The sequence below is a fragment of the Miscanthus floridulus genome, chromosome 7 (assembly GCF_019320115.1).
Source record: "Miscanthus floridulus cultivar M001 chromosome 7, ASM1932011v1, whole genome shotgun sequence".
In the NCBI taxonomy this organism is placed as follows: Eukaryota; Viridiplantae; Streptophyta; class Magnoliopsida; order Poales; family Poaceae; genus Miscanthus; species Miscanthus floridulus.
In genome coordinates, this window is record NC_089586.1 from 59,976,344 (window position 1) to 60,001,158 (window position 24,815).

A 24,815-nucleotide genomic window follows, 5' to 3' on the forward strand; every position below is an offset into this window, starting at 1 on the left:
TTGCCTTTTGTAATTTTTGTGAGTTGAATCACTTGTTATCGTCGGTTTGCTTGTTTGCAGTGCATGATAGTGGTCCCAAGGCTATTTTCTGGATAAATCCTCCAGCATTCACATATTCACCAAAACTTGGGGAATTCATTAGTTTAAAATCCAATACCTATGTTTGGTGATGGAATTAAGTATAGATGTAGCATATGTTGATGGTTTATGATTGACATTAAAACCATCAACACTTGCTTGGGTCATCTTTGTGGCTATAAATTTGCTGGGGCAGCACTTAGTGGGAAGCTTCCACTCCTTATCCCTCACATCGCCTTCTCTTTCCTGATCGTGCGCTTGTCGTTGTTCTGTTTGGTCAAGGCGATGGATCGCTGGAAGCGACCGTAGGAGGAATTGCCAGAGATTGATGGACCACCCTCGCATCTTCATTCTTACCTACGAGATCAAGGGCAAGTGATTTCGAATCATTTCCAGGTTTAGAACTGTTTATGCTGACTGTTTGTCATTTTAGGATTGTCCCTCCTATGGCGGCGTCAGGGGTTGGGGACCCTCCCAGTGCTATCGATCTTTGGTTCGTTCTGCCTCTGGGGCCGGTGAGTCCCTGTCACTCTTCCCTCCCCGCCAGGCAGTGGGGAATATGGGGCTTTGTGCTTGAAAGGGATGAGGCTCGTCGACTGCACTCGAACTCTACCCGCAAGGTGGTTCAACTGAAGGCCTACCTAGATTATCTCCAGGCAGCCCTTTTGGTGGTGGAAGAAGAAGTCGTCGAAGTGTGAGCGTCGGCTACTACCGCTCGGGTGCAAGCGAGCAGTGGGATTTTTGTTGTTGCTAATTCTTGTTGTCGCCTTTCCCCCTTTTTATTTTTAATTTTAGATCTTAACGAGATCTTTCCGGTTGTAGTTTTGGAGGGGTAGCTTGCAGCGTCCTATCATGAGGTGGAGGAGGCTCGTCTTCAAGGAAGCCTCCCAAATGAGGATCATCACCATGTTGTGGTTCCTAGGACCCGGTAGGGGGCCAGTGCTAGTGGGTGACTTCGTCGCCGCCGCAAAAATTATTGCGGTGACTGCGAGGGCAGGGGATAGTTTCCGTAGCTATGGTTAGGTCCCCTAAGTTGTGTTTAGTGTTTCTAGCCTACAAGCTTATGTACATTGTTGGTGGGTGAAGTTATGAGGATTAAGTTGTCCGTGTGTGTGGCCTACCATCAATCCTCATGCTAGTTACTCGTTGTCTATGTTTGCACCAATGTGGCGCCCTCGCTCTTTCTTAACTTGGAATGGACAGGTGTATGATCTTCGTTAGGGATTAATTTCCCACAATGCGTAGGTGTTAGCTAGAGGACGTGTGTTGTGCTGTGCTGTGGAGCACAGGTAGTGAGGGTACACGGGTAGCGAACATGGCTTATTACGGTGATGGTGTACACTGGCAGGGTGTATCGCACGTGCTCCCCTCGCTGGCTGGTGGAATTGGCCGCTTGTGACAAGTGGATTGGGCTGCCCAGAGGGTGGGTGCCCTTGGATCGAACCATGTAGTTTCCATGTCCCTATGTTTATCCTACGCTCTAGTTTAACCATACAAGGTCGTTGGCGTTTTTATGCGTGTATGCGAATACGATCAAATAATGAAGTGAGGGATAGGATTAACATCACCGGTGGGCATTCAGGGAGTCACCATTCATCCTGCTATCGTTGTTTGGATCGTGGTGAGCCCCCGAGCACTTGCTTGTGGTGGAGTTGTTGCATTCACTAGGCCACGGATTGGTAAGGACGCTTCTCTATCGCTCAAAGCGGTCATAGCCGGTGCGGGTCGACCCCTCAGGTAGCCTTGGGTCGATCCTTGCCAGCCCAACATCCTTGATGGGCTCGTGAGGCCCAAAGGATAGCTTTATTGTGTTTGGCTTGTTAACATCCATGGTTGGAAGGGCTTAGTGCATTTAGATGCATGAGTCCTCATAGCATGACTGACATCGTAGTCATTGTGTCTCTGCTTCTAGGTGTGGTTGCCGCTCTTGAAGAAGAGCTAGCATGACCTATCACTGCAGAAGTGTGTTTTGAGGGTGATGTGGTTCAGTCCGCTCGGCGTGGTGTGTCGTGTGCTCAGAGGGCTCGCTTCCTCGAATGCACGTGCCTCCGTGTGAAAGCTATAGTTCATGGTGGCATGATGGACGGCTAGTCTATAACACCCCAGTGTTAAGCATTGCATTTGGCATCTGCATTTCATGAGCACAAAGCATCATCTAAGCATTCATGAACATGAGCATATGAAATTTCATCTCATTCTTATACACTATCACATGAAATGTTGATTTTATATATATGTTTATGCTTGCAATCATGTATGACCAATGTATGAGATGGTTGGGAGGTCATGAAAACACCTTAGACACATCTAGGATGGTAAATGGAACAATGTTTGTATTCATGACATGGGCTAATTTTGCTTCTAAGTGTTGGTTTCATTTGAAATGCCATTTTCATGATACTAGTTTAACCAAAGTTGAAAAGTAGCTTAGAGTGTTTGCATGGCTGTGTCACCTAAATAAAAGTTGTAGTTCTTTTCATGGGTAACAAACTTTATTTAAGGGTCATGGGCTAATTCAGTGTCTAACATGGTCAAATAGAGCCCACAAGTATCAATAAAATATTGTTTTTGAAACTTGAAATTTTTCCAAGTGTTGAAACTGTTTTCAGTTTCAAAGTACCTCACTTTGGAGCAATGTAGTTTGTTAACCTATGGGAATTAGATGATGGTTTCTAAAGCAAAGATGGAGATCTCACGTAGCTCTACAATTGTTATTAAGGAAGTTTTTGCTAATTCGCCATGGATTAGGAGTTATAGAATCACTAAGACACGCTGTTAGACGGATTCAACGGCACCTGAATCGGTGATGCACGCGCATGTCGTGGCCAACCGGCCATAGGCCACGGCCGCCATGTGGAGGCCGCCCACCGATGTCGGGCCCACATGTCAGGCTGACGTGGGCATCAAAACGGCAGCAACACGCCCTCCCTCCTCACTCACTTCGCTCTACCTCTTCCTCGCCTTCTCCGTGCCTGGGCGGAACTAAGTGCCGTCGCCATCGCAGCTCCGCCACGCTCGCACGCCACCGCAACCGCACCATTGTGCAATCGCTCATGCACACAGCTCTGCCACCACCTCCTCCACCTTGCCGACCCGCTAGTACCACCATTCGAGCAAGGGTAAGGCCACATTACGGGTCATCATCACCGCCATGGCCATGGAGCGTCGCCGAGCTCTGAGCTCACCGTGGCCAGTCTTATCCACCGCTTCTCCTACCTCTTTCTTCCTAGTTTTGTCATTGCCTTAGGCCATAGATGCTCATGTTGTCGTTGTTTAACTGCTACCGCCGCCGTCGTGCGGGAACGCGTGCCGCCACTGTGCGCGTCTGCCATGGCTGCAAGCACGCGCTCACCGCCATCGACTTCACCATCCGCCCTTAGCCCACTCTGGCACCCATTACCATGTCGCCTAGAGGTGTTCCACCTTCCTCATTGATGGATACCTACCTTCCATCACCGTCTCATCGGAACAGTGACACCACCGCCATGCTCTGTGCGCCGCTGTGCCGCCATGCACGTGGCCGGAGCTCATCGCCACTTCACCGTGGCTCGATCCGCACCGTAGAGCTCCGCTAGGGTTTATAGATGTCATAGCCACACTTGCCTAGCCATGCCATCACTAGGGATGGTCGGAGCACCACCGTGCGTCACCTCCGAGCCGCCATGCTCGCCGGTGAGCTAGCTCTGGTGATCCTCCGAGCGAACCGAGGGTACCTGTAGGTGTGGAATAGGATGGGCAACATGTTGGTGCCGACCTCGTCACCGGGGACCTCACCGTCAACAAGCTTATCGCTGGTCAAGCCACTCCTCTATTCTGTGTCACTGACATGTGGGTCCCGTTGATCCACGGGTCCCAGCTGTCAGTCGGTTTTTGAATCGTTTTCTGGATTTATTTTCACAGATTTGAATGGAAACTTCAAAAATTCATATCTAGAGCTAAGAGTATCCAAATAGAGTGAACCAAATTTTATTGGTTTCATCTTGAAGTGTACTATTTTCTAAAAATATGTAATTTACTGTTTAGCATATTTTTCTGAGAGAATTAAATTGAGCAAGATAAGTGCTTTTAAAGTAGTGTATATCTTGTAAAATGCATAACTTGAGCTTGGAAGGTGATAAAATTGTGATTCAAATTTTTCTGGTCTTATGCTGACATGCTCTAGCTAGGAAAAATACTAAACCTATAGTAGGCATATTTGAATTATGGTCTTCCTATTTAATCCTAATCAATTGCTAGTTTCTAGTCAAATTAATTGGGGTAAAAATACATAACATATGATCATATAAATTTTTACACAGCATTATTATGCTAGGAGGAAAGTAAGAAAAATATTAAATCTGTTGTTTGCCATTTTTCACTATGCTAAACTATTTTTGCTAAAATAAGCCTATGTAAATTGTCATGTTTGTAAAGGTAGCTATACTTATCCAAATGGCATAAAATTTGTACGATAGACTATTAGGGTCATTTGTAGGCTACTATAATTTTCTCAGAATTTATTAAGCAATAAAAAAATTTATCCTATAAATCACCTTATTATCTAAGGAAATTAATAAATGGATATAAATAATTTAGTTATATTTAACCAAGATGTTTTCTATGGTGCTTGTGATGCATATGATATGTTGATGTTATTAGTTAGGCTTAGAATTAATTGGTTGTATGCAACTAGTTAATTATTGCCTTATAATTCAACTAGATGGTTGCATATATAGTTTCTGTTGTGGTGATGATTTCATGATGATAATGATCCTTTCTGTAAAGATGGTTAATAACAAAGTTGTAGATAACTTACTGATATACCTTGTGTTAAATTTTTATAGTCATAGGCCTTATGGTTTAAGAATTATAGCTGTTACAAGTCTACTGTCAGAAATACTTACTCTCAAGATAGATCTGAATGATTAAATTGTTTTACCTAGATAACTATTGAATCACATTAAGAGGATTAAAATAAAGTTGTAGGAAATTTCATAAGCTTTCCAGAATGTCCACAACTATATTATTTTGATATCTATAACTCCAGTTATGGTCAAAACAAATGGCTATTGTCTTGTAGTCCAGAAAATGATTTACATAAGTGTTTGTTTAAGTTACTAGAGAAGGGATATGCACCTACTAAGTAAAATAAATTTAACTTGTTATCATATTAATACAATGCTGTTGGAAACACTTATGAGGATGCATTCATCACTGTCATATCATATTATACATGTCATTATATATGCATTCGTGATATCTTATTTCATGCTTATGCATATAGGATCGTCCGAAGGGATAACCCTTTTGGAGTTCAACAAAGAAGAAGAGAAGGATCAATAGGAGACACCTCAGGCCGTAGCTTCAAGAGAAGAGGAGCAAACTCTCGAGGACCTCCCTGAGTGCCCGAATCACCGGCCAACCTCTTTCCTCAAAGGCAAGCCCTGGAGCATTCTAAGTCTCCTATGTTTTACAAAATATCACTTGAGTCTTTTATGGTTGATGTATTAGGTGATAAGAGTTGAATTGAAACCACTTGATGCATAGAACTACCTTGTCCAGATATATACACCTTTAACCCTGTGTAGGTCTAGGATCGAATATATGCTTAGTCATGCTTAGAACGGTAGAAGTCGGGTGATTTCCTATCACCTACGAGATATAGGTGGATACCAAAGTACGGTTAGCTATATTTGCTACCATGGAAAAGAACCATAGGGTAATGTAACTGGAGGCCGAGCGGAGTCTGTGTGTAGGTTGACTCATGTGATTCCGTCTATACTGATTAAGGACCATACCGTTGTTGGCACTTCTGATAAGATTGAACATATGCATCTCACTTAGCTGGCTAGATAACTCGTTCTAACCATGAAGCCGAGTAGTTCAACTCAAGTCAGGCCATGTTCTATAAAAGTGCGCACTCTAGATGGTAGTAAGGATGTGCGGGGAGCCAAACGTGAGCCCAAGGGCAGGTCGGGCCTGAACGTCCTGGTAGTTAGTTGTCCCTGATTGTGCGGCGCTGGGCAAACTCGTGAAATATGGACCTAAGTTGTACAAAAGGTGACCTAAGGTGACCGTTGATCTGGTCTGCCTGTATTTGTGTTAGAAATAAATTCTCAGCTGGTTGAAATTAATTCGAATCACCATCTGTCCCGGACAGTGAGAAACTTGGCTAGCCCCAATATCATAGTAACTGTGTTATGAAATATGATGGTTCGGATGAACATGGAATTATTATACTGGCTATGGTTACTATTATATGCTACTAAATGATATACCACATGTTTGGCACAGGTTAGTTGCTAATCTAAAGATGAATAGCTATAATTAACTTGATGACCGAATTATAATTGTATAACTGAATTAGTCGTTTTTTATGCAAAATATTGTCCAGCTAGCTCCACTTATAAAGCCTTGCATAATCCTTGGAGTCACTTTATTTTTTGTTTATGATGGGTAAGTCTAGCTGAGTACCTTCTCGTACTCAGGGTTTTATTCCTATTGTTGCAGATGGTACAGTTTATCATGGCTATTGAAAGAACTACTTCTGTCCCACCGTGGACGAGGAGTAAGCCCTGGGCAGACGTCTCTTATTAATCCCTCCCTTATGCTTTTGTGGAAGTGTGATCGTGAGCTAGCACTATATTTAAACAATGTTGCAGATGTTGGTTTTAAACTTTTAATTTGCTTCCGCTACTATTTTACTTGAACTTGGTTTGTAATAACTTTAATTCATACTCTGATGGATGGATCGTATTTGTAAACTTTATGTAACGTGTGACATGTATGTTAAATCATGTACGATCTTGGTTGTATGTTGATGGTTAATCGAGACCCTTCGTGGTACTCGACGAACTACCGGGTTTATATGGGCTCAAGTATGACAGTGCGGTCGCTTGTGGACTGCCATTGTACTTGTGCTCTTATAAATTGGTCAGTTCTGCTACATAGTCCATCATGAGGGGCTTGTCCCTGATTCTGGGTTTGGCCTTGCAAGGCATGGCGCCGGATAGCTGCTTGATCACTAGCGATAACACCGCTCGGTAGCGGGTGATTTCATCGCTCGTGTGCGCCCTAATTTGTCGCGTTCTGTTGGTGGTGGCTTTGCTCAGGACGTGGCTCTACTATAGGATCCATGCCTCCCACGCGGTGGGCCTAGATGGGGTAGAGGGCGGTGACGGGTGTTAGCCCATGGGTGCGGACGATCTCATTGTTTCCCAAAAGGATGTGGCCGTCGGGGGCCATTCCATGGGTGAGCTCGCCATGAGCCATTGGCCTCTGGTTTCCTACGCGGAAAACTTGGCCATGGCCAGTGATGAGAGAGGGTGCTGACCCCCCTATGTAGGTGAACTCTGGGATGTAGCCGCTGAGGGCAGCTCCGAGAGTGTGTCCGCTGTAGGCCACGGGGTCCAAGTCTCCAGGGATGGAGGACCTGGCCATGGCTGAAGACAGACACGGGCGCTGGCCCTTCAACGTCGATGGATCTAGGGTTCCCATGATGGATGTGGCCACCGTGGGCCATTCCACGGGTGAATCCACCAATAGTGCGAGGAGCCATTGCTTCCTTCTCAATAATCGAGTGTGCAACTGTCCTCTACCTGGCGCGCCAACTGTCGATGTTTTGTAGACCGACTAGTAAATTTATACGAATGTCGCGCTACTCTAGAAAGACGATGGTAGCATCCAAAAGACATAAGGAGTTATATTGGTTCAGGCCAGAGCCCTACGTCCAGTCTCAGAGATGATCGAGTGTGTGTTCCTCGCTTGAATGCTATAAACTTCCTACAATGGGGGTGCAAGAATGATGGAAGAGGTAGGAGAGCTAGAGCTAGGAGACTGGACTGCCTGAAAGAAAGCTTTGAGAGTCCAAAGAGTGTGAAGATGTTTCGGAAAGGGTGCCTTGGCTCCCCTTATATAGAGTCCAGGGCCAGGTCACAGTACAAAGAAGGAGGTTCTCCCGACCGAGGGGTTGTGAGCCTAAGGGAGCGGGACCTAGATAACATGGCTTGCAAGTAACCCTGTCTTGTGGTGCTCCAGGCGTGGCTGTCGTCATGGCCTTGTGTCCATGTCACGGCATGGTGTGACGTGGTGCTACAGTGCAGGTCATGGCGGCACTGTGGGCACGGTGTTGTTTCGCCAGCCGTTCTAGCGCGACGTGGTCTCGCTGTGGCCTTCATCATCGCCTCCTGATCATCTGGGACCATCGTATAGGAGTTGGTAGCCATCCCTAGGTCGCCGATCATCTTGCTGTTGGTGGAGTTGGTGGCCACGATCCCGTGCTCCGGGGTCGTGGTCCTCGCTGGCTTGGGTAACCTCTAAGTCAAGGCTATCGTCGTGGATCCCATCCCGTTGTGGGTGGAATTGTACACATGTCGCGTCGGGCCGTATTTGGATGGTGGGTCTCCGTACTGGCCGTCACCGCTTGGTGGTATTGTCTTGTCCCTATTGCGTGGCGCAGGGATGACGTCTGACCAGGCTGAGGAGACTGATGTCCCCTCGATCCTTGCGGGGTCAGTGCGGCGTGCCTGCTCCTGTCAGAGCAGGCGCACTTGGCGGGCTCGATCTCTCCCCGTTCCTCCTAGGGGTCGGGGCGATGAGAGGTCATGAGTTGTCGCGTAGTGTGCGGCTAAGGCAGAGGGAAGGGGTCATGTTGGACCCCGGCCTTAGTGTTTGGTCCGGCCCGCTCAGCTTAGCTGGGCCTTGATCGTTTGGGCTTATATAGGCTGGCGTATTGCGGGCCTCCTGAACGGCTAACTAATCTGTGCCTTGAGATACACGGAGTATCATAACCCTGACACAATGGCCTCATGGGAAACGCCTAGTCTGCAAAGACAAATCAAAGTGGCTTTCATCGGGGGCATTCGCTAGGTGGCCTTGCCGGTGTCCACCATCGAAGATCCATTCCATGCAACAGGGCACATCTGCGTTCGTAGGTGATGCGAGGCCGAAGGCCACGTAGGGGGTCCAAACCTAAGCCGATGACGGGGTGGCGCGTTGAGGCCGGGTGTCCCCCAAACAGTAGCCCCCATGGCTTTTGGCCAGCTTGGTGGGACGAGGCAGCACAATGATCAAAGACAAGCGAGCAAACCTTGAACTCGGGGGGGGGGGGCCTTGGCCCAAGCGACACCCAGTCTGCCTTCGGCCTGGCGATGGGCCCGAGGCATTTGTCTGGGTGCGGTTTTTGAGGAGTTCGTTAGGGGTCTGTTTAGAGAGTTTAGTGTGAAAGTGTGGATGAGGCCGTGTTTTCACGTGGATCAGGGCGGGGGGTTATTTCTCGTTTCACGCGCTCATGCTGGGTTCATCGGACCCGTGGGGGCTGGGGCCTATATATATGAGTAGTTGGTAGGAGTCTGCGTACCCGGCTCATTTGATCCTGTTGCTTACTGATGTGTTGCGCTCTTCTGCGAGGGTTTTCCAAAGTGCGAGGGTTTGCGTCTGTCGAAGGTAGCTCGGCTTGAATTTGTTTGCAAGGGTTTGAGCGAGCGGTGACTCTTTTTTGGAGGTATGCTCGGTCGTTATGGTTTATACTTAGGGGTTTATTCTTGACTTATTTTAGTTGGGTGCTGACTGAGTGCTTTTATATTGATAGTAGTGGCTCGAACGAAGCAGACTGCTTGGTTGGTCGATGGTGCAGGAGCTCTGGCCGGTCCAGAGGTCGAATCTTTTGACTTTGGGTCTACTTTGGTTACTTAAGGAAAGACCTGGACACCTTCGCTAGCTGGAAGTGGCTTGCCAGGCGTGACGCGAGGTTGCCTAAGGGTGAGATTGATCCTAAACCGCGTGATGACGAGGTTGTGGTGTTTCGAGAGTTTTTCTATGTGGGGCTGAGACTTGTGCTGGAGATACTGAAGAGGTTTGGAGTCAAGTTTCATCAGCTAACTCTTTCCAGTTTTATGAAGCTATCGGTTTTTGTATGGGCGTGCAAGTCTCAGGGGGTCAAGGTGGATCACGACGCTTTTTTGCGGACGCACCGGGTTCACAACCAGCCCAGGAACGTTGTCGACGAGGACGAACTATGAATCACGCCTTTTGTGAGAGTTTGCTGGCTTTTTTAGTAAACACGAAAATTTATAGGATTTATACTAGAATTTTACAAAAATCAATTTAATTTCATAGGAAAATGTAGAAACAGAAAAAAAGGGTGACTCTATATATCTGACGACAGATTTAGCAACAAGAAATCTGTCAAATATTTGACAAATTAAAAGAGGACACGTAGGTCAGAAAAAACTGACAGACGCTATAAAGAAAATTCTGTCAGATTTGCATAACAAGGTTCAATACCAAACAAAGACCTGAAACCCGTTATACATTTGGCCCCCGTTCGCTTCGCTGAAAAAAAAACAAGCCGAAACACTGTTCTGGCTGATTTGTTCTAAAAGAAAAACACTGTTCCGGCTGAAAAAAAAAAAAAAAGCTGAAACATACGGATTATAAGAGAGGCGAACAGAGCCAAAATAGTCCAATATTCGGATGCTGTCAGATCTGACAGTTATACATCTCTGTTCAAATTTATTCGTCATAAAGAAACTTATAGCAGCTCAAAATAGCAGAGGTGCATAACGGGCCTGTTTGGCTGAAATTATGCTGCTGGCTCAAAATCCATACAGCTGTAGCAATACATACAGCTGTAGCAATGCCAAGACGGCAAGACGGGCCTGTTTGAGACACAAAACACTTGACCAATACATACAGCTGTAGCAATGCCAAGACGGCAAGACGGGCAGCCCAACAGGCCCAACAAGGTTCAAACTTAGTGGTTCAAAATCCATCAGATTTGCATAAAAAGGGTGCAGTCTCTGTTCAAAAAAGCCTTTGCCGGTCAGGTTTCTTCTCAGATGAACAATGTAGTAGATTCTCCAGGCTCTCCTCTCAGTGCACTCCATGATGCACAGCCTGCAAGTTCAACAAACAAGAGCCGCGAGAGAGAAAAACTTAGCGGTGTCTGCGTGAGAGAAGCAATCCGCAAACAGGGGCATGCGCACGCGCGGACACACAAACACCTGGAAAGACGTGCGGCGTGTGGTCGGTGGCATGGCCGTGGTGATCATGCAGCCTCACCCCGTTCTTCCTTGGCTACTCCCTGACAAACTTTGTCATAGATGAAGGACGTGCCCCTGAACTGTGGCAGGACCAGCCACGCCACCAACTAGCGGTTTCGCCTCGTACCACAGCGATATTCTGCAAAGGAAGGATCAGCAATGACCTTCACCTAAAAAAATGCAAAAAACCCAAAGAACAGATCAAACAATTGCATAGGATCAACAAGCTGATAACTAAATATCACCAACCTACAAGCAGCAGCATATATGACACATCATGAAACACTGAACATAATGATATCCTCAAGATCACTTAGAAACAAATAAAAGTGACACTTCTATCAGGAAAAAATAACAGAAAAATAGAACAAAAGAAGTTCAGCAACTAAAATCCAAACATAAACCACTGCTCATCCCCCTACCACACCCACACAGACCACAAAAATGGTAAACCTGCTCAAAAACTTACAAAGAAAAAAAGGAAGGGGAAGAACCAAATAAGACACCCGTTCTAGAAATGAAAGCAAATTAATTGACCAAAATCAAACAAAACCAAAGGTAATTAGCTGACAAAAAATCACCATTAAAAAATCAAATCAACTAAATTGACCATTACAAATATGAACATTATTGCTAAAAACTCAACTATACCTTCTATTGCTCCCTCACGAAAGAAATAGTCACCAAATCAATAACTGAACCAGTCAAATATATAAGTCACAGAAGAGACAAGTAGAAGTTTACCAATCTTCTAAGAGATAATTAGATGACAAAAAAATCAGCATTACAAAAATCAAATCAACTAAATTCACCATTACAACACATCAAATAGTGAACAAGTCAAATATAAGTCAAAACATCAATGAACATCCTAGAAAAAACCTAAAGAACATACCTGAACAAAAAAAAGAAGATAGAAAAACAGATCTGCACATCAATTGGCTTTGGGTACCTCAATCAGCAACAAACAAAAAAAAAACCTAAAAAGAAGCCCAAAAAAAACTCAGAAACTAAAAAGAAAGAAAATAAACTTAAAACACATCATAAAAAAAACATGCATGTAAAGAAAAAACCAGAAAATCAGGTTTGCACATCACACACAGCAACAAAAAGGCATCAATGGGGATAACAAAAAAGAAAAGGCCCAACAAACCCAATAAACAAATCTCCCACACCCAAAAAAGTGAAGCCTAACATAAGGCACACAAAAAAAAGCCCATAAAATTAACAGCACATCATCACCACAAAAGACTTGCATGTAAAGAAAACTCAAGAAAATCAGATCTGCACATCACACGCAAACACACAGCCAAAACAAAACATCCTGCAGCTGCAACACTCCAATCAATTATCTATCCATGCAACTCCCGATAAAAACAAACACACAATATCAAAGACACACACACACAAACACAAACACCCACCCACCCACACACACACACACACACACACACACACACACACACATCAATGGGCATAAGAAAAAAATCCAACAAACAGCTACAACTGATACAGCTACAAAAGTTCACATGCAGAAAAACAAACTCATATAACCTACAGGGCATGACCAAATCCAAAAACCAACATAGAGAATAACGCCACAGCTCCAGACAACAACTTCAGGACTAGCATATAGTTTACCTGCAAAAAAGATTACAGGTAGCAAACACATCAAAGCTAGCAAACAACTCTAAAAATAACAGCTAAAAAAACTAATCTCAACTACGCCTTCTATTGCTCCCTCACAAATCAAATAATCACCACATCTATAACTCAGCAACTGCAACAACAGCAGCAGCAGCCCAATCAGCAGCAGCAACTAAAAGACATCCCAAAAAAAAATAGCCAAAATCAATTGGCTTTGGGGCCCTCAAAAGGCAAAAGACAAATACACATACATGCCACATCCAAAAAAGATAAACCAAAAAAAAGCCCAAAAGAACTCCAGCCAATTTTGCGGCACTGCAGAATCTGTGATGGAAGATGTGGAACTTTCACATTTTTCTTTTAGGGATACCAATTTTGCGGCTGTTTTGTCCAGTTACACAACTGAAACTAGACTGTTGTGGAGGCGCACTGGTCTCAGGAGCTAATTTTCTCTTAATCACATCAGGTACTGATTCTGTACTGGCATCCTGAAATTGAAAGTATTTATTTACAAAAAAATGAGAAATCAGCAATTGATCTAAGCGTGTGAAGAATCCTACAAAAAAAAGCATAGAAATGAATAGCACATAGGCAAAAATACCATGCTTCCAGACAACACAATTTCTTAGCACCTAATAAAACAATGGAATATAGCTACGACGCATAAATATGTAATTATTTCAAAAATGGGATTTTGGTTTCCAGCATTATTCATAAAGGAACTAAAATGGGGAAATGTGCTTTTTTTAAAAAAAGTATAGGCAACTATGTGTTGACAGAAAGGAGAAAAAAAGAGAACCAAACCAAGCTAGACCCTGGCTCTCCATGTCTAAACACTAATGAAAACTAAGGGCCTGTTTGGCATGGATCCAGCAACTCTAGCAAAAATTCCAGCCAAACACCCCAGCTCCAAAACTCCTTGGAGCTGCCAACTCCATGGAGCTGTAGTGCAAATGGGGGTGGAGTTTTGGAGCACCTCTTTTGCAACTCCAGAACCACCTCTTTTGAACCTCCTCGTGGAGTTGGTGGGTAATTACCCACCAATGTCACTGGTTACACAAAAAAACAGTTCGTTCTTTTCCTCCGAGACTCCCCCCGTGCTTGTTTTTCTCCGTCCAACGCCTGTTTCCTCCAACGCCGACTACTCGCTTCTTCTCCCGAGCACGGGCGCTGCTAGGGTTTCGGCCGCCGCCCTCCACCCATGCCGCCGGACACCGGAGCCCCTCCCGGCCGCCCTAGCCCCTCCCGGCCACCGTCAATCCGAGCCCCGCCGCCGTCAATCCGAGCGTGAGCGAGCAGTGCGTGCCGACGAAGCCAGCTGCGCCCGTCACCAGCACCGACATCCCCGCCCCGGCCGCGGACCCCGGCGGCCTCCTCGGCGTGGGGGACGCGCGGATCTGCCGCTCCCAATGGAGGCCGCCCCAGGAAGCGCCCGTCACCAGCACCGACATCCCCCGTCGGCCGCAAAACAAGGTGTTTTTTTTCAGTTTTGATTCAAAAATTGATTCACAGTATGATTAGAGGCTGGATTTGTGGGAGTGATCTGTGTGCTATGCTGCAATCCTAGATTCACAGTAGATATTTTGCAATCCAAAATTTGTTGTATGTACTACAAATATGGACAGTACCATTTCAGTGAAGTAGATTAATGGCTTCTAATATGAAATTTGTGAGTTGGATAGATGCCTGAAATTGATTGGAACTCGGAGAACACTCGGGTGCTCTGTATGTTGTTTGCCGAACAAGTTGGAAAATAAAATCGGCCAAACACACACTTGAATGCACTTGGTTATGCTGAGGTTGAGAAAGGGTTCAAAGATTAGGTTCAATTGGCTTAGGAGGAAATACAATGACAAATATGAAAAGTAGAAATGGCAGTGAGAGTGATGCCATTTATGTATGCCACATTTTATTTTCTTGCACTTCATTTATGTATGGCAGTTGTATCTTACATTTCATTTATGTCGATGTTCACAGATGTCTTCAAGTGAGTCTGATGACTCTAGTGATGATGGGGATTTTTTTTTAAATGGTTGAGACCAGTGCTAAACTAGCACAAAGTTATCATGACTTGTATATGGACAAGGCACCGCCGAGGTTTATGTTTTCACAACAAAGTGGAATGGGATGGCTGCTGGAGACGATAAACGCTCCAGGAGAGTGTCATCGAATGCTTTGGATAAATGAGGTTATTTTTCATGATCTTCATGATGTGTTGGTCGAGAGGTACAGATTAAAACCATCGAAACACATGAATACATATGAAATGCTGGCAATTTTCTGATTCACTTGTGGCGGTTGTGAGTCAAATAGAAGAGGACAAAATAAGTTCAAACACTCAGGTGAAACCATTAGTAGAAAATTTCATGAAGTTCTAGATTGTGTGGTTGCCATGTCACAACATTTCTTGAGACCATCAGATCCTAATTTTCGCAATGTGCACAAGAGGATTAGGAATGACAAGAGAGCATATCCACAGGATTGCATTGGTGCACTTGATGGAACCCATATTCATGTGTCTTTATCACCTGAAGAACAAGTGAGATATATTGGTAAGACTGGAATTGCAACTCAAAATGTGCTTGCCGTTTGTGATTTTGATATGCGTTTCACCTATGCGGCTATGGGTCAACCGGGTTCTTTGCATGACACAAGTGTATTGTACCATGCATTGGAAGCAGATGTAGATGTCTTCCCACATCCTCCTCAAGGTAAATATTTTTCCTTATGTTCTTGTTCATATTTGTATGCACAAACTTATCTTGTTTTACATATGTGTAGGCAAGTACTATGTTGTAGATGCAGGCTATCCTAATCGTCCGGGGTACTTGGCTCCATACAAGGGTGAAAGATACCACTTACCCAAGTGGCATCGAGGTATGGAACCAAATACTCCAAAAGAGAAGTTCGACCGTATACACTCATCTGTTCGTAATGTTATTGAGCGCTCATTTGGAGTATTAAAAATGAAATGGTAAATCCTTTACAAGATGCCCGGTTATTCAATGGTCACACAAAAGAAGATTGTTGCTGTTACCATGGTCCTACACAATTTCATACGTGAACATGCTAGTGTTGATGTGGACTTTGCTAATTTCGATAGAGATCCTACCTACATGCCTACTATTCCGGAAAGGTACAACAAGTATGCCGTGTCTCAACATGCCTCTGATGGATCAACATCGGAATCAAGCTTTGTGACTATGGACACCTTTCGTGATAGTATGGCTACATCCATCGCCCTAGCATGGAACTAGTGCAATGATTATTGTAACGACCTTATTTTCGAACTATGAACTTATTTCGTAATTTCGGTTCTAGGCAAATGACATGTAATTTATTATTATTTTGGACTTCACTGCATGTACTTTCATTTCATATTTGTGAGAAGTAGTTCAAGTCGAACCAGGGGCAAGAATGGCAATCTACCCTCAAACTCCTCTTTTCTGGAGCTGGGGACACCCTCCCAGCCAAACACCTCCATCAGACAGCTCCAACTCCACCCAGAGCCGGCTCCACCTGGAGTTCTGGAGTGGAGCAGCTCCACCCAGAGTTGGAGTCATGCCAAACAGGGCCTAAAATACACCCCTCAAACAGGACCGTTGGAGCTCTAAAACATTAGAGCTGTACCAACTCATTGTACTGTTGCACGCCATTACAGGCTAGATTGTCACAACTTTGGAACTATGGTCCTATGGAAGCTGAAATATTCTGGTTATCTGAAGCAAATATTTCTGAACCAGAAGCTGAACGGAACACTAAAGAAAAACCAAACTGTATGTCAAAAAGAAAATGCATAGCCAGAACCATTTCATTCATAGTTTTCTGATACAGAAAGCCCTAAACTATAATGTGTCATTTGAAAAAACTACTCTTGCATTCCAACTACTGAAGATTCAAGCCTTGTGTGGCTTACTTCAGAGAAGGAACAAAATCTGAAAAGAATAAACATAGTAACTTATGGAGGTAAAGTGTTGATCCAAAATTAATCATAACTTATGCACTGTTAATGAGTTCCAGGTAGTTTGAAGTGGCAATTCAGAACAAACAAACAGAATACAACACGGGCATCTAACTGAAGCCATCACCGTGTGCGCCTATTTGCATCTGAAGAAAAATGTGGGACTGAGCACTAACTCAGAGAACAAAATGCGCAGCTATGCAAATATCTCTGTAATTTTGCGACCAAATCCAAAAACCAACCTAGAGAATAACGCCACACCTCCAGACAACAACTTCAGAACCAGCATATAGTTTACCTGGAAAAAAGATTACAGCTAGCAAACACATCAAAGCTAGCAAACAACTCTGAAAAAAACAGCTAAAAAAACTCATCTCAACTACACCTTCTATTGCTCCCTCACACATAAAAAATCACCACATCTACAACTGAACAAGTCAAATATAAAAATAAGAAACATCAGTGGACATCCCATAGAAAAATGGCCAACATCAATTGACTTTGGGGCCCTGAAAAGGCAAAAGACAAATAAAAGAACCAGCACCTTATTCAGCAGCAACTACACGCCACATTCATAAATCAATCACAACTAGACAACAACATAAGTGTTCACCAGATACTGCGTAACTAATGCAAAAAAACAAATCCACCACAGTAAATTCGCTAGATCACCACATCAATTCAAAACATCCGACGAGAATCACAAAATTTCTACAGCTACCTATAAAGCACAGCGTCACAGTGTCCATGCCTCTACTGGCTGCAACTAATTAATCTCACTTGGCCTGTACCTCCAAGCTAAAAGCGTTCAGATTCAGCAGCGACAACCACGACAAGTCTATGGTCGGGCACCATGCCTGGGTTAACTCACACTGTCACACAGAAAGAACGCATGGGGCAAATTTAAATCGGTTCTGGAACAACTAAAGCCTGTCGGTCGTTCCTGCCTCTTGGCATACAACTGGAAATTTGTAAAGCAGAATCAGGAGTCTGCGTTCATTCGGAATTCGATAATTGAGATTCAGTTGAACTGAACCGAAAAAAATTTGTTGCCCAGTGCTCTGAGATTCTTTGTAAAGCGCATTCCACTTCCACACAATGTCCGTCGACACTCAACAGGATCTGGAAGCGACGCACCTGCAACGATGAACCGCATCACAGACGACAAAATCCCCATTTCACCTCAGTTAGCAAGCAAGCGAGCAGCAGCGTGCACAGCAGCAGCTCCTCAATCAGCGCAGCTTCTGCCTCTCGCTACTCTTGCCGCTGCTCAGCGTCGCCGACCTCCGCAAGCATGGCGGTCACAGTTTCCCATCGACAAGCCGCGCCAACAGGTCGCCGATACCCCGCCGTCTACTTCCTCCGCCCCACCCAAGCCAACGTCCCCGAAGACGCCGCCGCCTCGCTCCTCGACAGCCTCGCCGCGGCCGCCGCCGCATCCGGCTCGTTGCCTGCCCCGCCGACCAGTACCTCGACTTCGTCTCTCTCGAGGACAACCTCTTCTCTCACGCCCACCCGTGCTCCTACGTCAACCTCAACGACCCCAAAGCGACTGAAAACGACATCTATACAAAGAACAACTACACTTACAATTTCGATAGCGCGTGTGGAAGTGGAGCACGCAATCGACGTCTTGAGCATGCGGGCAGTCCTCTTTGGCCGTCGGCACCGGGGGAGCAGCAGCGAGGATCGCGCTCCACCCACCGCCCGCGCGACTGCGGCGGAGGAGAGAGAGAGGTGGGATTGAAACGGGTTTGGTGTACGCTGGTTTACAGTCGGGGAATTCGTGCTATTAAAAAACATCCTAACGCTCTGTTCGCCCTACAAAAGTTCAGCGATTTTCAGCATTACTGTTTCATTTTTTTTTTCTCCGTATCATTACCGTTTATTTAGGTTTTAACGCTGTCAAATTTTAGATGTAAAAAATCAAAAATACCCTTAAGTCTAGATATGTCATTAATTTTTTTTTAGTATTTTAACGATTTCAAATAAAAAAACTTAAAACTAGAAAGTTGTAGATCTCGTCGAAATCTATAATTTTTATATAAAAATTATCTTCATTTAATTTCGCAAAAAAAAATATGATTTAATATAATTAATATATCTTAGAAAAATCATATTTTTTAAATTAAATAAAGATAATTTTTATATGAAAATTATAGATCTGGACGAGATTTACAACTTTCTCGTTTTGAGTTTTTTTCATTTGAAGTCGTTAAGATGCTCAAAAAAATTAATGATATATTTAGACTTAAGGATATTTTCGATTTTTCACACCTATAGTTTAACGGAGCCTAACTGATAGCAGTGGTATGAACAGCACAAAAAAAAGTTGAAACAGTGACATGAAGACCGCTAAACGTTTTCAAACACTTAACGTTGCGATCTTTTTTAACGTCACCAGGAATTCCGATCTGTTACCACTCACCAGACATATACGCCCAAAATAAAAGCACGAATCTATACAGAATCAACGGACTACAATTTGACAGATAAAAAACAACAAAAACAGTCGACAGATATCTAGCAAAATTCAAAAAAAAAACATGGCCTTTTCCAATCTCTTGCTTCAGAGTCGAACACTCCAGTTCGCATCCTGTCATCGACTCCAGTCCTGATCAGTGCCGTTGTCGACGCGCGCGGACCATGAAAATGAGACGCCCAGCTCTCGGCTCTCGCCTCCCACCGCTGCCGTCTCTGCCCACCCCTTCCCTCCCACGAACCACAAGCTTCACAGGGCCCGCATCCGCCTCTCCTCCGCCGCCGCGGCTACCTCCAGGTGGGTCAACCCGCGGGCACCCCACCCCGGCGCGGCGCGGGCGGGAGCGGGGCTAACCAGCGGCTGCACCACCTCGTCCACCTCGGCGACCTGGACGCCGCGCTCCTCCTTGTGGAGTCCATGCGGGATCCCGAGCGACCCACCGTGGTTCCGTGTACCCTCCTCATCAAGAAGCTTTGCGCTGCGGGCCGCCTCGACGACGCTGAGCGTGTGCTCGGGGCCTCCGAGCGCGCGGGCACCGCCGATGCCGTCGCGCGGAACACCCTCGTCGCGGGGTACTGCCGCTCGGGGGGGGTCGTCTCGCCGACGCCGAGCGTATGCTGGCCTCCTTTGCAGCTTCCGGCTCCGCCGATGTCGTCACCTATAACACCCTCGTCGCGGGTTACTGCCGCGAGGGCCGCCTCAACGACGCCCGGCGCCTCGTCGCCGACATGCCGTTCGCCCCCAACTCGTACACCAATAGCACCCTGCTCAAGGGCCTGTGCAACGAGGAGTGGGACGATGCCGAGGAGCTTCTCTCCGAGATGATCCGGAGTGGTTGCCCCCCAAATGATCTCACGTTCGGTATGATAATCCATTCGTTATGTCAAAATGGATTGGTTGACCGTGCAATGGGAGTTCTTGATTAGATGTCCAAGTGCAGGTGCACACGGGGCGTGATTGTTTACAATGAAATCATCAGTTGCCTTGCAGAGCTAGGGTGCGTTGAGGAGGCTCTTCATTTATTCAACCAAATGCCCTGCAAACCTGACATCTTTAGTTACAACACTGTGAATCTGTGATGAAGGGTTTGTGTAGAGATGAGCGCTGGGAGGATGCAGGAGCACTTATTGCTGAGATGGTTAGAAAGGATTGCCCCCCAGATGAAGTTACATTCAACACAGTGATCAGTTACTTGTGCCACAGAGGTTTGGTTGACTGTGCAATGGAAGTTGTTGAGCAGATGCCCAAGTATGGATGTAAACCTGATAATTTCACCTACAGTGCCCTAGTTAACGCCTTTTCTGAACATCGCTGTGTGGATGATGCTCTTGAGTTACTAAGAACCATACCATGGAAACCTAACACTGTTTGCTATCGATCCGTACTGAAGGGACTGTGCAGAGCTGATCGATGGGAGGATGTTGGGAAGCTTGTAGCTGAGATGATTAGAAACCAGATGAACCTTGATGAAGTCACATTCGGGTTGATCATCGACTGTTTGTGCCAAAAAGGGCTAGTTGACTATGGCGCTGAAGTTTTGGGGGAAATGACAAAGTTTGGATGCTCACCTGATATTATCATGTACAATTCTCTTATCAATGGGTTTTCTGAAAACGGGAGTGTGGATGATGCCCTCGAGCTATTCAAAAACATGTCATGCAAACGAAATGTTGTTACCTATAATTATATGTTGAAGGGTTTGTGTAGAGCCGAGCGATGGGAGGATGCCGGGAAGCTCGTAGCTGAGATGGTTAAGGATGAATGTCTCCCTAATGAAGTGACATTTAGTACCCTAATCATCTATTTGTGCCAGAAAGGTTTTGTTGAGTGTGCAATTGAAGTTTTTGAGAAAATGCCGAAGTACAATTGTATGCCTGATGTTATAATCTATAGCACCCTTATCAATGACCTTTCTGAACAAGAGTGTGTAGATGATGCCTTGAAGTTACTAAATGACATGCCCTGCAAGGCAGATACCATTTGCTATAGCGCTGCATTGAAAGGCTTGTGTAGGGCTGAGCGATGGGAGGATGCTGGTGAACTGATACTGGAGATGATTAGAAAGAACTGTCTGCCAGATGAAGTCACATTCAGTGTACTAATCAATAACTTGTGTCACAAAGGGTTTCTTGAGTCTGCAACTGAAGTTTCTGAGCTAATGCTTAAGTATGAATGCATGCCTAATGTTTTCATTTACAGTTCCCTCATTAATGGCTTTGCTGAACAAAACTGTGCTGAAGATGCTCTCAAGTTACTAAGAAACATGCCATGTGAGCCTGACACCATTTGCTACAGCGCTGCACTGAAGGGTTTGTGTAGAGCAAAGCGATGGGAGGATGCCAGGGAGCTTAAAGCTGAGATATTTAGAAAGCAGTGCCCTCTAGATGAAGCAACATTCAGTATGCTCATTGGTTCATTGTGCCAGAATGGGCTGGTTGACATGGCAACTGAAGTTTTTGAGCAAATGTCAGTGTACGGATGTAACCCTAATAGTAAGATTCATAGTTCCCTTGTCAATGGCTATTCTGAGCAAAGGCCTGTGGATGAAGGCCTCAAGTTATTGAGCAGTATGCCATGAAAGCCTACAACCAATCCTGTTGTCTGTGTTGAAGAGCTTTGAATCCTGACGATGGTAAGGATTCAAAATGACCAGGCTGGAGTTCATCATTGATTTGGTGAATTTACATAGTAATGGAATGGATGATGTCATCTGATTGTCATTATCTTTTTTGAGATAGCCTGCATGGATGCTTTTCAGGAATGAATTATGGCAGGTAATTGAGATGGTACTACATGTGACTTTTTGGCTCTACAAACAAATAAAAGCACCAATCTTTAGTCATAAAAGAGGTTCAGCATCGTTACATGGTTTTTGGATGGCAATAGGGGTTATGAGCAGTAATTACCGAAAAACAGTAAATATTCATCCCCAACTTTCACAATTGTTGCCAGAACTTGTTGAATTCTATAGGTATGTGAAAGTAACTTGTGCTATAACCTGCAACAAGACCCATTTATATCAGTACTTTTTCGTTTTGAATGACTTAACAATGGAACTTAAAATTTTGTATGTGATTAGGTTCTCAAATCTTGCAATACTCCAAATTAAAGGTCCTAACTTTAATATATGTTCAACTTTGTCTTGTTTGTTCCTTCAAGAATTGACCATGTTTCTAGTCTAGTCTCTTTGTGCAACCATTGATTTAGCTGTTTCTATTTATCGTCATAAAATTAGAATATGGTGTAATGACTCAAATGTCACCAATGTTTTTAAGACAGTAAGGCGAGGCGTGGCGAGTGACTACCGCCTTACGCTTAGGCGACTAAGGCGTGAGGCGAGGCGACGCCTTACGGATTTAAGAAAAACTTAAAACAACAGCTTAGAGTAGTAGATGATGAAGAAAAAAGAAAAGGAAAAAAGAAAAAGAGAGGAGGAGGAGTAAGAAGTGGGCTGGCCCAGCCCACCAGGCGGCCCATGTGCCCCTCCCCCTCCTGGCGTGGCTTATCCCAATGGGAATCCCCTCCAGCGTTGCTCCTCGTTCTCCACCACTCGTCCGCCTCCGCTCGTCTCTCCGCCGCTCCACTTCCCTCTGTGGCTCCGCTTCCTTCCGTGGCTCCTCCCCTCTCTCCGGATGCGCTGCTCTGCTCCCCTCCCTCGCTGCTCCCCTTCCAGATCTACAGTCGCCGCCATCCCCTTCCAGATCGAGCAGCTGATGGCGAGAAGGCGGAATCAAGCAGGCGACGGCGAGGAGACGGCGCAATTGAGCGGAATCGACGAGGAGACAGCGGAATAGAGAGGACCCGCATCAGAATCGATGAGGAGACGACGGAATCGAGGGGGCATCAGCATGTGCATAAGGCGACAAGGTGGGGAAACAGCAGTCCGCCGGCGGCTGCTCCTCGCGCGGGTGGGAAGAGGGAAGGGAGAGGCGAAGCGGCTCGTGTCCTGCTCAATGGAGGACCAGAAGAGGCGATGGGGAAATAGCAGCCTGCCGGCGGCTGCTCCTCGCGCGGATGGGGAACAGGGGAGGGGGAGGCTGAGCCTCGGTGGCAGCAGCTTCTACCGGCGGCGCGGGCGAACGCGTTCGCGCGGGCGAGCAGGTAGGTCCGTCTTCCCTGCGAGCGCTCCTCTCTCTGCTCTCTGATTTCTCCTGCGCTCCTCTCTCCCCGCGCACCTAATCTCCCGCGCGCGCGATGCTTTCCTGCGCGCCTGCACTTTCCCCGTCCTTTCTCCCGCGCCCGCGTTTTCCTACCGTGGCCATCCCCGTATGGCGTCCGCCTTGCTCGATTTTGACGAATCGGACGCCAAATCGACGACTTCCGGACGCCATGGTAGTAAGGCGGACGCCATACCAATCTAAGGCGAGTCGTCCCGCCTGTAGCGCCTTGCCGATTAGGCGACGCCAAAGCGACGCCTTAAAAACATTGAATGTCACGATTTCTTCTTAGCATAATACTGATGGAGGATGTGTATGAATGTGGAGTGAGATGCAGTTGATTGGAAGAGAGAAGGGCGGTAACTGGTGAAACTGAAGGCATCTCCTCAACACAGTCTGTTTTCTTCTTGTGATTTAACAGTTTGCTGCTTAATTGATGAAAGAACCATGACTTAGTTTGTTTCCAATGTTCCATTATCTTAAAAAAACAATCCCAGCACTGTTTACTTTCTGGGTATCTATCAACAGGTCAGATGGAGATTATCACCTCTGGATCGCAAAGGTTCTTTTTTCGGGCGATGACTCAATTGCAGTAGGAATCACAAGATTGTAAGGCCTACACGACGGAAGATTTGAGGGTTTTTATTTTTTTTTGGCATGATGGAAGATTTGAGGTATGCTGCAGTAGGAATAAAAGAAGCAAAGAATCAAAGCAGATCAGCAGAACTCGAAGCAAACCTAGGGAGAAACGATGTGCAGAGTTAGTGAAGAAAATATCTGCTGCTGCAAATTAGAATCTGATGGAGTGATCAGGCTTCGGTTGAATTCGGGGGGCCTGCTGACTGATGCAGTGACGTCAAGATTGGTCTGATGGTCATCCACTCATCCAAAACGAGCTTTCCGTGTCACGGAATGTCTCCTGATTGGGTGGAGCAGCCGCACCAGCGCACCGCCCATTCTGTCTGCATTACTGCGTAGACTGCGACTTCCCCGTTGCATTCGGAAGAAAGGTCAGGGACGATTAGATTAATGGCACTGCTGGACTATGGAATCTGTAACAACTCCGCCTGCAGGGATGGATCTTGAATCCTGGTATCCAAAAAACTGAAACATCCCATATTCATATAGCGTCGACGTGGATATCTGTATTCGTATCCTATTTCAATATGGATATAGATCTAAATGGATGTATTTGAATTCGTTTTTTATTCGATTCCGTATCCATATTCAAAAAATACGAAATATCTGACATTTTCCATATCTATAAAAAACAAAATGACATCTAAAGCTTATATTTATGACAAATTCGAGATATGGCCTATGTCCGCATCCGAATCAATTAGATATGCGAATGTGAATTGAATGTATATTTATATTCGAGATAACATATCTGAATGTGAATTCAAATTCAAGGTATCCATTTTATATTGGTATTCAACTATATTTATATCTGGATTTAGATTCAAATT

General features: G+C 45.3%; 1 long non-coding RNA gene and 2 pseudogenes across 5 annotated transcripts; 2 read left to right on the plus strand and 1 right to left on the minus strand.

The window, feature by feature from the left end:
* Positions 1-10,488: 10,488 nt before the first annotated feature.
* LOC136467028 (uncharacterized) lies at positions 10,489-18,489 on the minus strand. Of its 5 annotated transcripts, none has more exons than XR_010761527.1 (4): positions 18,298-18,489; positions 11,349-12,740; positions 11,061-11,269; positions 10,489-10,953 (listed from the first exon to the last, which is right to left on the minus strand). It is a non-coding gene; the product is annotated as an uncharacterized lncRNA (long non-coding RNA). The 5 variants fall into 5 exon arrangements; XR_010761526.1 differs by lacking the exon at positions 11,349-12,740 and adding an exon at positions 13,117-13,234 and having other exon boundaries at positions 11,061-11,238; positions 18,298-18,483; XR_010761525.1 differs by lacking the exon at positions 11,349-12,740 and adding an exon at positions 13,117-13,234 and having other exon boundaries at positions 18,298-18,483.
* LOC136467027 (uncharacterized) lies at positions 13,587-16,323 on the plus strand (annotated as a pseudogene).
* A 563-nt stretch (positions 18,490-19,052) lies between the features above and the next one.
* Positions 19,053-24,584, plus strand: LOC136465570 (pentatricopeptide repeat-containing protein At1g09900-like; annotated as a pseudogene).
* The last annotated feature ends 231 nt before the right edge of the window (positions 24,585-24,815 follow it).